Source organism: Sinocyclocheilus rhinocerous, unplaced genomic scaffold (genome assembly GCF_001515625.1).
Source record: "Sinocyclocheilus rhinocerous isolate Xijiao unplaced genomic scaffold, SAMN03320098_v1.1 scaffold3207, whole genome shotgun sequence".
NCBI lineage: Eukaryota > Metazoa > Chordata > Actinopteri > Cypriniformes > Cyprinidae > Sinocyclocheilus > Sinocyclocheilus rhinocerous.
The window spans coordinates 46,444-59,925 of NW_015626452.1; the positions used below are offsets into that span (position 1 = coordinate 46,444).

Consider the following 13,482-nt stretch of genomic DNA (forward strand, 5'->3'; position numbering starts at 1 on the left):
TCTTGCTCCCCATGTGCCTTCCTATGCCCTTATTTGGTTGGTTTCCTGTTCCTGTCCTGATTAGTATAGTTCATTTGTCCCAGCTGTTTCCCTTGATGTTTCATTGCTCCCAGGTGTGTCTCGTCATTCCCTCCTCCTGTGTGTATTTAAAGTGTTCCCAGTCCCTAGTTCTCTGTCCGCTGTTATACGTCTTCCTGAGTTCGTCTCCCTTGGTCTATAGAAATAAAGTCTTGGTAAAGTATTCTCCAGCGTCTTCTCGTTCCTCGTGTGTGTGCACCGTGACAGCTATATGTTAATGACATTATTTAGGCGGCATTTACAAGGCAGAGATCTGAAACCATTTAGCTGTGCACAATTTCAAGATCATTTGTGCCATAAATATCACATCTTAAAAAGAGGCGTACACACTTTTTTTTGTACGTACATTCGTTCACTGAATTACACATACGCACATTTGAGAAATGATCATAAGATGAAATGTAGGATGGTTTCTGCGGTCTGTGGTATTGTGCTCAATTGTGACTGCATTATCAAGACTTAATGTTCAGCAGAACAGCTAATAAAGAGATGGAAAATGGCTTTTCTGAAATTAATTGAATATTCTTTATTAAGAAAATATGAATAAACTATCTGTCACCTTTTAATCACCCTCCCCCCTCCAAAAAAAAAACTAAAAGTTTGGTACCACTTTATAGTAACTGTCATTAACAACATTAACAAATATTACATTACATTATGGAAAGGGTTATATTACAATAACATAAAACTAATCTACATTGGCAGCAATATTCTGAATTCTGAAAAATATACAATATATAAGAATAAATGTATCAGGAAAGCACATATAAAGATGCTATCATGTATCGATATATCATTAATCTTTACCACCTTCCAATCCAGTGAGTTCTGACCACAGAAGTGTACGTATAAAGAATTAGTAGAATGTGACTCATTAGTGACCATATTTTAGGCTCTGCTGAGGTGTGTGTTCTCATTAGCGTCGTCCTCATCCTGCTCCTCTTCCGTGTCTGGCTCGTGGATGAAACCGTAGCGTCGATACACAGATCCATCTCGACTGGTGTAGACCACGTCCACCTCGTCTCCGCTGTCCTCTGGTTCTGGTACTCCATGTGGCATGGGCCGAGGACTGGGCTGTTCTCTAGCCACCCCACTCAGTCGTTCATAACTCCGTCTCCAGCATAACCTCTTTTTGGCCCTCGCCTGTACCAGAGCAAACACAACTAGTGCTAGCACTACAGCTAGCAGCAGAGCGGCAGGTAAAGCTGCAGATGCATGCTGTACCGCTTGGGACCTCAGAATAGCATCATCCTGACTTATGCTTGGTACAGGCGCCTCAAGACACAATGCTGTAAAAAAACAAAATTAAAAATCATTTTTTAATAAAAAAATTAAAAATATATATATTCATTAATTAATAACAATTAATATAGAGTTCTGTAAAATAAAATAAAATACACTTTAGTATGGGGACCAATTCTCACTATTAACTAGTTTCTTATTAGTATGCCGATTATTAACATATTGGCTGTTTATTAGTATTTATAAAGTACATATTCTGCATGGTCATATTCTACATCCTTAATCCTATCCAATAACTAAACTTAACAACTACCCTACTAACTATTAATAAGCAGCAAATTAGGAGTATGAGGCAAAAGCTGTAGTTAATGGTTTATTAATGGCGAGAATTGGACCTTAAAATAAAGTGTGACCAAAAAACATGTAAATGCAGTGCTTGTTTGCGAAGGGACAATTAATTTATTGAACCATTTTCTTTTTTACTGTGCAAATGTAACAATTCACTAAAATTATTCTGATTTCCCAAAACTGCTCATTTTGGGCTGTAAGTTTGAGTAAAATTAGTAAACAGTTCCATTATTTAACCTTAGTTAACTACATTAGTTAACTATATTAGTTAACATGAATTAAAAATGGAAACCACTATTAAAGCATTTACTAATCTTAATGTTAATTTCAACATTTACTAAAACATTATTAAAGGAATAGTTCACCCAGAAATTGAAATTTGCAGAAATTTTACTCACCCCCAGGCCATCTAACATGTAGGGGAGAGCGGGGCACAACGATATTTTGAAGTCAAAGTACAATTGACTTATTATATTTTGGCCCACATAAACGAGCCAAAATGCTTTACATTTCTTGAAATAATAACTTCTGAACATTAAACATTGACTGTCAGTCTTTATTCACCTGTTTCTTGTGGTTTCTCATTAAAATTCATTAAAGTAACTTGCATCGCTAATCTCATAAAATAGCATAGTTTAATAATAGCAGGGCACATTGTAACGTAGTGTTACAACGTTCCCCATCTGCGCAACTGGAATTTAAAACTGGTTGGTGTCTTCTGCTAGTTATTGAAGCATTAAAAAACTGATAATCTAAACTGATAAAAAACAGATTGGGGATTAAAATAATAGCAGATTTGTCTCATTTTAAATTAATACTAAAAACTGAGATGAAAAATTTACTCAAGCCAGAAATGTACTTTTACTATGGTAAAATAAATGTTCACAGATGACCATATTTTAGGCTCTGCTGAGGTGTGTGTTCTCATTAGCGTCGTCCTCGTCCTGCTCCTCTTCCGTGTCTGGCTCGTGGATGAAACCGTAGCGTCGATACACAGATCCATCTCGACTGGTGTAGACCACGTCCACCTCGTCTCCGCTGTCCTCTGGTTCTGGTACTCCATGTGGCATGGGCCGAGGACTGGGCTGTTCTCTAGCCACCCCACTCAGTCGTTCATAACTCCGTCTCCAGCATAACCTCTTTTTGGCCCTCGCCTGTACCAGAGCAAACACAACTAGTGCTAGCACTACAGCTAGCAGCAGAGCGGCAGGTAAAGCTGCAGATGCATGCTGTACCGCTTGGGACCTCAGAATAGCATCATCCTGACTTATGCTTGGTACAGGCGCCTCAAGACACAATGCTGTAAAAAAACAAAATTAAAAATCATTTTTTAATAAAAAAATTAAAAATATATATATTCATTAATTAATAACAATTAATATAGAGTTCTGTAAAATAAAATAAAATACACTTTAGTATGGGGACCAATTCTCACTATTAACTAGTTTCTTATTAGTATGCCGATTATTAACATATTGGCTGTTTATTAGTATTTATAAAGTACATATTCTGCATGGTCATATTCTACATCCTTAATCCTATCCAATAACTAAACTTAACAACTACCCTACTAACTATTAATAAGCAGCAAATTAGGAGTATGAGGCAAAAGCTGTAGTTAATGGTTTATTAATGGCGAGAATTGGACCTTAAAATAAAGTGTGACCAAAAAACATGTAAATGCAGTGCTTGTTTGCGAAGGGACAATTAATTTATTGGACCATTTTCTTTTTTACTGTGCAAATGTAACAATTCACTAAAATTATTCTGATTTCCCAAAACTGCTCATTTTGGGCTGTAAGTTTGAGTAAAATTAGTAAACAGTTCCATTATTTAACCTTAGTTAACTACATTAGTTAACTATATTAGTTAACATGAATTAAAAATGGAAACCACTATTAAAGCATTTACTAATCTTAATGTTAATTTCAACATTTACTAAAACATTATTAAAGGAATAGTTCACCCAGAAATTGAAATTTGCAGAAATTTTACTCACCCCCAGGCCATCTAACATGTAGGGGAGAGCGGGGCACAACGATATTTTGACGTCAAAGTACAATTGACTTATTATATTTTGGCCCACATAAACGAGCCAAAATGCTTTACATTTCTTGAAATAATAACTTCTGAACATTAAACATTGACTGTCAGTCTTTATTCACCTGTTTCTTGTGGTTTCTCATTAAAATTCATTAAAGTAACTTGCATCGCTAATCTCATAAAATAGCATAGTTTAATAATAGCAGGGCACATTGTAACGTAGTGTTACAACGTTCCCCATCTGCGCAACTGGAATTTAAAACTGGTTGGTGTCTTCTGCTAGTTATTGAAGCATTAAAAAACTGATAATCTAAACTGATAAAAAACAGATTGGGGATTAAAATAATAGCAGATTTGTCTCATTTTAAATTAATACTAAAAACTGAGATGAAAAATTTACTCAAGCCAGAAATGTACTTTTACTATGGTAAAAATAAATGTTCAGCGATATCTTCAAAAGATTTTTGAATTTCGGCACACTTTTTTCTCTATATAGTGCTGATATGGCAACTAGTAAATGCCGTAAATTTTGTTATGCTAGCATGTGTGGAAATATTTAAACCATGTGTGTTACAGCTAACCCCATGTTATTTTGTGCCCCGCGCTCCCCTAGATGAGTTTGTTTCTTCAAAGGAATAGATTTGAAGAAATTTAGCATCACATCACTTGAAATGGATCCTCTGCAGTCAATGGGTGCCGTCAGAATGAGAGTCCAAACAGCTGATAAAAACATCACAATAATCCACAAGAAATCCGCATAACTGTAGTCCATCAATTAAAGTAAAAAGCTATGTGTCAAAAATCCACCCACACATTTGTTTAGAACTGCTTTGGTTTTCGCTTGTACACAGTGATCTTTGATCATTGCATATTTCCCTCCAACAGTTTGACGTTTAAAACGTCTTCATGGAATTGTTTATTACAATTATGCAGCTTTTTGCTTCACAAGGTGTTAACTGATGGACTGGAGTCGTGTGGACTAGTTGTGGATTATTGTGATGTTTTTATCAGCTGTTTGGACTCTCATTCTGACGGCACCCGTTCACTGCAGAGGATCCATTGGTGAGCAAGTGACGTAACATTAAATTTCTCCAAATCTGTTCTGATGAAGAAACATACTCACCTACATCTCGGATGGCCTGAGATTGTGTACATTTTCTGCAAATTTATTTTTTGGGGGGTGAATTAATATGTCTCCCTATGTCAAAAACCCAGGCTTAAAGTAAAAAGTACCTGAGCCTGAATCACAAAGACAACACTTCTCGTTCTTCTCCCCAGACTGGCAGCAGGGCAAGCACTGACTGTCAGGGGCATGAAGGGCGAAACCTGGGTGACAGGTAAGACAGCTCTGGGGCCCGGCACCGGAACAATGTTTACAGGACTCGTCACAGGGTTCACAAACTCCCTAATGCCATTGAAAAATACAAAATCTTGTTTTTTATATCTTTTGATGAAAGTATTAATATTTTTAATGGTTTTCATCTTTTGACAAAAATAGCAGTATGATCAGATGCTACTATAAATGAAGGCATAAACTTCCACACACCCTCTGTCATCAGCACTTACACTCTGCGAGTAATATCGGCTCTCTTCACAGCGAGGGTAACACACCCCATCCTGCAGGACGCTGCCCCAGTCACACGTCACACAGCCCTGAGGAGTGTTATCTGCAAACAACACAGAATCACTCGGAAGAGAAAAGGTGAGGCACCAACTGTTTCATTTAAAGAGATGGTAATATGGAGTTACTTTGAGGTCAGAATTTCACTACATTCAATCTCTAATTCACTATTAAATATTTAAGTCACCATAGTATCAAAATTGATAATTCTTGTCCAATGACTAAACAAGTTTCAATCCTTGACATCACTTGTTACTTGAAAAACTGAAAATTTGGTCACACTTTATTTTAAAGTCCAATTCCTGCTATTAACAAAGCATTAACTATGACTTTTGCCTCAGTAAACTCCTAATTTGCTGCTTATTTATAGTAAGGTAGTTGTTAAGTTCAGGTATTGGGTAGGATTAGGGATGCAGAATATGGTCATGCAGAATATGTGCTTTATAAGTACTAATAAACAGCCAATATGTTAATAAGCATGCTAATAAGCAACTAGTTAATAGATTGAGAATTGGTCTGTATACTAAAGTATTACATTTCTTAAGTCATATTATGAACGATAATTAATTTATGTGCTCACTCTTTTCTAAATTGGTTTTGCTAGTTTAGTAATTCCAATAAGGACAAATCTTCATGTCACAACACATAGCGCAAACCAAAATCTGCCCAAAAGATTGGAAGATTGAAAGGTTTAACGTTTATAGATTGCCCTTATTTACTTCCATAATAAGTTCCTTAATGTAATCCATATTTTTGCTTTTTTAAATAAAAGGAGGGATGTCAAAAAAATAATTTTCGTGGTAATCAACATTTTGCTTTTTCTGATTGACCTTTATTTGTAGTGAACACAGAATATTCCTTTTAGACTGGAATGTAATTAACACTAGTAGCACAGTACCTACTAACTACTAGACTTCAAATTTTAGTTCTTCCAGGAATCCTGTGTCAGCCAAGCAACTTCCTTAGAGATGTATTATATACCTCCTTGGTGGCCAAGTCAAGAGATTTTATTTCATAGCTAATTCTATAGCATGCATTTTAGCACAATGAAACTGAAAATGTTATTGCAGACAGATAGATCTGATTCTGTTTGCTGACTGGTCAATATAAAATTTCATGGTCAAAACAAGGGAGGCCATATAATGATAAGAATGAAGATATATTGGTGTTACGGAAGCTCATAAAATGTGAAAACAATGATATAACAATGGGAAGTCGTGGCCTAATGGTTAGAGAGTCGGACTCGTAACCCAAAGGTTGCGGGTTCGAGTCTCGTACCGGCAGGGATTGTAGGTGGGGGGAGTGAATGTACAGCGTTCTCTCCCACCTTCAATACCACGACTGAGGTGCCCTTGAGCAAGGCACCGAACCCCCAACTGCTCCCCGGGCGCCGCAGCAAAAAATGGCTGCCCACTGCTCCGGGTGTGTGTTCACAGTGTGTGTGTTCACTGCTGTGTGTGTGCACTTTGGATGGGATAAATGCAGAGCACTAATTCCGAGTATGGGTCACCATACTTGGCCACATGTCACGTCACGTCACACACTTTTAGAATAACAGAAATACCTGTGCAGGATTTGCAGCTGGTGTGGCACTGTCTGCAGCTGTGCTTGCTCTCATAAAAGCGCTGCGGACATTGATCCACACACTGCCTGGTGCCCTGCAGGTCCAGCAGAGGAGGTGTGCACACCCTGCAGGCGTCCGGCCCTGGGCCCGAGCACTGCTCACAGGAACGGTCACACTTCTCACAGCACTCTCCTGTGCTGAAGTACCTGAGGAAGACACAATAAGTCAGAGAAAGAAACACATGTCTTGTTATTATATACAGACAGTGAAAATAAGGCAGTAAATTACTGGGAAATGAGATAGAAACACCATGCTAGGGCACGGCTCTAATAAAGTGAACGCAAATCCGTTTTTCATGCATTTGGCAGATAACTTTGCTTTCAAGCTACACATTTACATTTTATCAGTTCTTGCTTTCCCCACGAATCGAACCCATGACCTTGGCATCATGCTCTACTGTTTGAGCTACAGGAAAGTCCTGTCCTATGTTATCATCAAGACATTATCAGCAAAGTCTTTAGAAGTTGTAAGGTGAAGCCACCATGGATCAGAACTGTTGGTCCAGCACATCCCATAGATCAGGGGTGTCAAACTCAGTTCCTGGAGGGCCACAGCCCTTCACAGTTTAGATGCAACCCTAAATAAACACACCTGATCCAGCTAATCAAGCCATTGAGGCTTATTTGAAAACTACATGGTATGTGTGTTGGAGCAGGGTTGGAACTAAACTATGCAGGGCTGGGGCCCTCCAGGAACTGAGTTTGACACCCACTTGATATAATTGAAAATGGGAATCACTGGACCAGGCAACCTTCTTCCCCACCTCCAGTGTGCCGTTCTGATGCTCACATGCCCATTGTAGCTTTGGCTGCTCAACACCCTGTTGCCAGATTGGGTTTTGTTGCACCTTGGACCACTGTTGGTTGGTTCTTATGCCTGCTGACCAGGAACATCCCACAAACCTTACCGTTTCATCTGGCCATAACAATTTGACCCTTGTCAAAGTAGCTCAGGTCTTTAACCACTTTAAGTTCTGAGAAGTTTGGGAAGCTACAGTTTAATCAAACAATGTTTCGCTGGTGCTTTCCCATTAACTAAACTCTTTAATTACCAACAGCTGGATGCAATTTTTATGTGTGCAGGAAGATCTTACCCAGTGGGACAGTGGCTAACGCAGAGATGAGAGAGCAGATGAAGGTAGCCTGGTGCACAGCTCAGACAGTCTCTGGGAGACGCCCCAGTACAGGTGGCACACACATGATCACAGGGCATACAGAAACCCAGCTCTACACCGTCAGCCTCCTCATGGGCACTGTAAGTTCCTACGGGACATTTGCTCATGCACGAACTATCTGGAACACAAACAGGTTCCCATTAAACCAGTTACTTGTACAACCTGTACAACAAAAGATCATGTTTTTCCTTTCTACTATACTTTAGATCCAAAAGAGGGATTAAAAGCCAAACCACAATTGATGAACACTTTAAATCAATATTACAAACATCACAATCAATGTCATTGTTTTCTTAACAGTAGAAGTATACGAAAGAAATGCAATAATGTGAGTTCAGGTCATTCGTACTGTGGAGGTAGTTGGGCAAAGCGCAGGTCTGGCAGTCAGAGGGGCCTGGCCCTTCGCAGGACTGGCAGAGTCGATGACATGCTTGGCAAGTGAACTGGTTGTTTTGGAGGAATGTTTTGGGTGGGCAGTCCGAATCCCCGGTAACTCCACACATCATGGTGTTGGGATCCAAAACCAGACCCTTTTCACACTGCAGACACTGGGTGGGTTCTGGACCCTCACAACGTGCACAGGTCTGGTGACACTCTATGAAGCCAAATATGGGGCATATATAAATGATCTGAATTATCACAATTATCTAACTGTGTTCAGTTACTGCAAATAAATAATATAAAATAAATAATCAAATAACCAGTATACTTCAGTTTTGACACAAACTATTATTGTACACGTACAGAGCACATAGCCTTTTGAAGCATACTCCATTTGAAAGTTTGCATTAAAGTGTGCATGGGTACTAGAAAGTTTCATCTTTGTTTTGTCCAACTTTCATCCAGTGTCTGCACTGTTTCTCTTGAGAAGTTATGAGCAAAGTGTCCTTGTACTCGTTTGTACTTATATTTGTTCTAAATCCCCGAAAACAAGTGCACATCAGTGTGGGTGTCTGTTGTTGTTGCATCTTCAGTAGTCTCATCCATTTCTTTTTTAACTGTGAAACAATGAGTCAGGCCAGTATCGCCACCATGTGGACAAACTTATTAGATAAAAATAAATAAATCAATGCTTACTGTATGTGCGAACTGAGCATACAGAGTATGTGCTGTTGGAAAAATCTGACTGCACATACTATGCTGACAATAAAATTTGTCACACACACTGTATTCACCCTAGCGTACATACAAAGACTAGGACTAAAAGCCCAATCTATCAAGTTTTGATGCAGCAAACACCTGTAAGCATACAGCCAAATGCATAGCCTTTCAGAGTATACTCCAATTTAATAGTGTGTGTGAACACAAACACTTAAAGGATTAGTTCACTTCCTGAATAAAAATGTCATGATAATTTAGTCACTCCTATGTCATCCAAGATGTTAATGTCTTTCTTTCTTCAGTCAAAAATAAATTAAGATTTCAAATTTTAAGGAAAACATTCCAGGATTTTTCTCCATATAGTGGACTTCAATGGTGGCCAAGGGGTTGAAGGTCCAAATTGCAGCTTCAAAGGGCTCTACATGATCCCAGCCAAGGAATAAGGGTCTTATCTAATGAAACGATCGTCATTTTCTAAAAAATTATCATATATATACTTTTTAACCAGTGCTTTAGCAGTCTTGCACTAGCTTGACCTCACGTAGGCGAAAGTACCGACCTAGTGTATACAAAGCGAACAAGCAAAGAAAGCACACCTTTGGTTACATTAAGTGAATAAGAAATAAAACCATCTTTTTGTACACAGTGAGTTCTGTTTGAAAGTTATTAAACCAACCAATAGCATGTTCAGATAATCCGATACTGACGAGGCTTTCATCAGCAAGGTGATCAACAGTATCAAATGCTTTGGATAGATCAATGAATAAGTCTGCACAGTGTTTCTTGTTGTCAACAAATTCAATAAAGTCATTTAATACTTTAAAGCCTGCTATAGTTGGGCAATTTTGTTTTCTAAAACCAGACTGAAAATCAGACAGGATATTATTAACAGAAAGAAAGGATATTATTAACAGGATATTATTAACCTTCAATTGATTGTTGACAAATGTTTCGACGACTTTGGCCAGGACAGACAGCTAGGAAATGGGCTGGTAATTATTTGGGTGTGTAGGATCTCCACCTTTAAACAGGGGAAGAACAAAAGCTGATTTCCATATAAGTGGAATTTCATTTAAAACAAGAGAAAGCTTAAAAATATGAGTCAGAGGTGGGGCAATAAAATCAGCTGCTAGCTTTAAAAAATAAGGTTCCAATTTATTAGGACCTGCCAATTTGAAACATTTAAAGATTTAAGGGCTTTACACACCTCAGAAATTGCAAAAATTGAATGACTGACTAGACCTAAAATTCTCTGACTGAACAATTGAAGAGTTCGCATGAGCACCATTAATTGAATCAAACAAAAGCCAAGAAGCTATAAAGTGCTATGAAGTGTTCATTGAAACAATTAAGCATTTTTACTTTATCAGTGATTGCATTAGAGCCTTTCATAATACATAATGGAAGTTCTATACATTTATTATTTTCAGTTAACAATTTAACAGTTTTCCGAAATTTTGATAAATTGTTTGATGTTTGTATAAGGAAATGCTCAGCTTTAGCTGTTCTGACTGCAACCGTGCATGCGTTACGCAGACATCTAAAATCAAGTCAGTCTGAATGTAAATCTATTTTCCTAGCTTTTGCCTATGCCAGGTTTATCATGAAGCATGTTTGATAAAAGAGGAGGAAATCATGCATTATCTGTGCATTATCCACACAGTGGTCACTGATGTCATTCGTAAATATGGACGCAGTTGAATACTTGTTTGAACGTTTGTTAAAATTAAATCAATTAGAGATGATTTTTCTGGACATTTTAAATTCAGCCTAGTGGGACTGTCAACAATCTGAAAAAGATTTAATGCATCACAGTAGTTTTTAAATTAATCAGTTGGTGAATGCAACCAATTCCAATTTAAGTCACCAAGAACTACTAATTCTTTAGCATCAAGATCTGAAAACAGCTGGAATAAAGAAGGAAGAGCACTACTATCAGCAGATGGTGTCCTATAGCAGCCAACAACCGTTATGCTGAGATATTTTGAGACCTCAAGATCAAGAGCTAAAAATTCAAATTGTTTATTCACAGATTTAGAGAGAAATATTTTAACTTTTTATATATATATATATATAAAAATTGCTAAACCCCCCCACCCCTTTTTGGTCAGTCAGTCCTATATACATTATAACCGTTAATACAAATATCCTTGTCTAAAAAGGATGTAATGTGGCACTTTTGTCCAGAAATTTGCAGAAACAATCTAAAAGCTTCAATCACAAATGAGTCACAGACGAAAAGTTAACTCAGAGAACTCAGAACACACAACGCACTTAGTCTGCCATCTTGGATTTCACATTTGTGGATAAAATTTACATTTTATTTTATTTTTTTGAAAATGACAGATCGTGTCGCTAGTCAAGACCCTTATTCCTTGGCTGGGATCGAGTAGAGCCCTTTGAAGCTGCACTGAAACTGCAATTTGGACCTTCAACTCATTGGCCACCATTGAAGTCCACTATATGGAGAAAAATCCTGGAATGTTTTCCTTAAAATCCTTAATTTCTTTTCGACTGAAGAAAGAAAGACATGAACATCTTGGATGACATTGGGGTGAGTAAATTATCATGAAATTTTTATTCTGGAAGTGAACTAATCCTTTAATACACGCACACTAGAAAGTTTCATCCTTGTGCATCATCTGTGCTGTTTTTCTGTAGAGTTGCACGTATATCTTAACGTCCCCACACAAGCGGGATATGCACCCCCCTATGTTTATCTGCCATTTTGCAAATCATCTGGAAATTTTGCTGCCACCCATTCATTTTGTTTTTAGTTGTTTTTGCTAAAACTCAGTCTCTCCAAATTTGCCATAATCGTAACCTTTGAGGATATGTATCGGTCGCCTGATTAGCTCGGAGAGTTAAATTGCCCCCTCCAGTGATTTGTGATTTGTTAGCTCGAGTGTACACTTCTAAATTGAGGTGCTTATTTCCCTCTGTGATGGGTGTCCCTCTGTTTCCTAGGGGCGCCCCCTAGGAAAACCCTTGGTGCAAAGTATGTACGACTAGAAAAATTGGGCTACATGCATTGCATACTAATCTGATTACGAAATTTACACACCACACACTATGCGCATACCCTAGATTATACATAAAACTGAAGCATACTTGGAGCTTAAGGTGGAACTTACACTAACCAGGATTATACTGGTTTTGTGTGTTAGTGGTATAACTACAGCTAATACTTCACCTTGGCATTCCTTATCAGAGGTCTGGTAATAAGTTCCCGGTGGGCACTCTTCCAAGCATGTGCCCTCATAGAGTTTTGGGTTGAGGGCAGAACACGTCTCGCAATCATCAGAGAGAGGACCAGAACAGGTGGCACAGGTGGGATGGCAGCTCACACAGATGCCCTGATCCAAGTCTTCAAAGTAACCCTTCGGACAGACGGCCTTGCATGCCCCGTTTAAGAGCAAATAAAGAAAACTGCACCCTGAAATTAAATAGTTACACAAAGTTATTAGATTACAAATTCAATGTACTCTAATTTCCACTGAAATTCAAATGTAATCCAAATATGTTCTAACTGGTCTGTACACATAATTCCACATTAATAGATAGTACACTAGATAATATAAGAAGAAAGATGAGTTCAATATAATTTCATTAAAGTGTCACTGATAGGTTTTCAGTACTCATTTGGATGTATCTGTTACTACTCGTTTAAATGGATCTCAGTTGTAACGATCACTCACTTGTACAGGTGGAAAAATCTGTGCACACGTCACAGTGAGGAGCACAGCGTCTGCATGTGCCGTCTTCTGCCACGTAGCTCATGGGGCCGCAGTTTTGTCTGCACTGCCCGTTGGCCAGATGAAGGCCTCCTTGACATGAAAGGCACTGCTTGCTTGTGCCGTCACAGGTCAAACAGAGTTCATCGCAGGGTTCGCATGTCCCCAGCTCAGTCTCAAAATAACCTCTGCAAGAAACCCAAGACATACAAGTTTGTTTTCCTCTTACCATCATTAACATATTCACATGAATGCCAGGACTAAAAACAACGTATGCTGTATTGCTAGGTTTTCTTACATCTACGTATATATGTATATTACGAACCTCAGTTTGGGAAACCTTGACGTAATGTAATGTTGATGCACTAGATTTTTATAGCAATATGGTACAAGGTTATTCTATTTAAATTAATGTTATGAACAAGTTAGGTCAAAAGTAATCTAAAAGTAATCCAAAAGTAGTCTGATTATATTACCTAAAATCTGTAATGCAATGGCTTATGTTACTAACTACAAT

The 13,482-nt window shown here is 38.1% G+C and overlaps 1 pseudogene; it reads right to left on the bottom strand.

Moving 5' to 3' along the window:
- Positions 1 to 2,566: 2,566 nt before the first annotated feature.
- The window catches only part of LOC107715682 (proprotein convertase subtilisin/kexin type 5-like), a 24,455-nt pseudogene continuing 13,539 nt past the window's right edge, over positions 2,567 to 13,482 (bottom strand).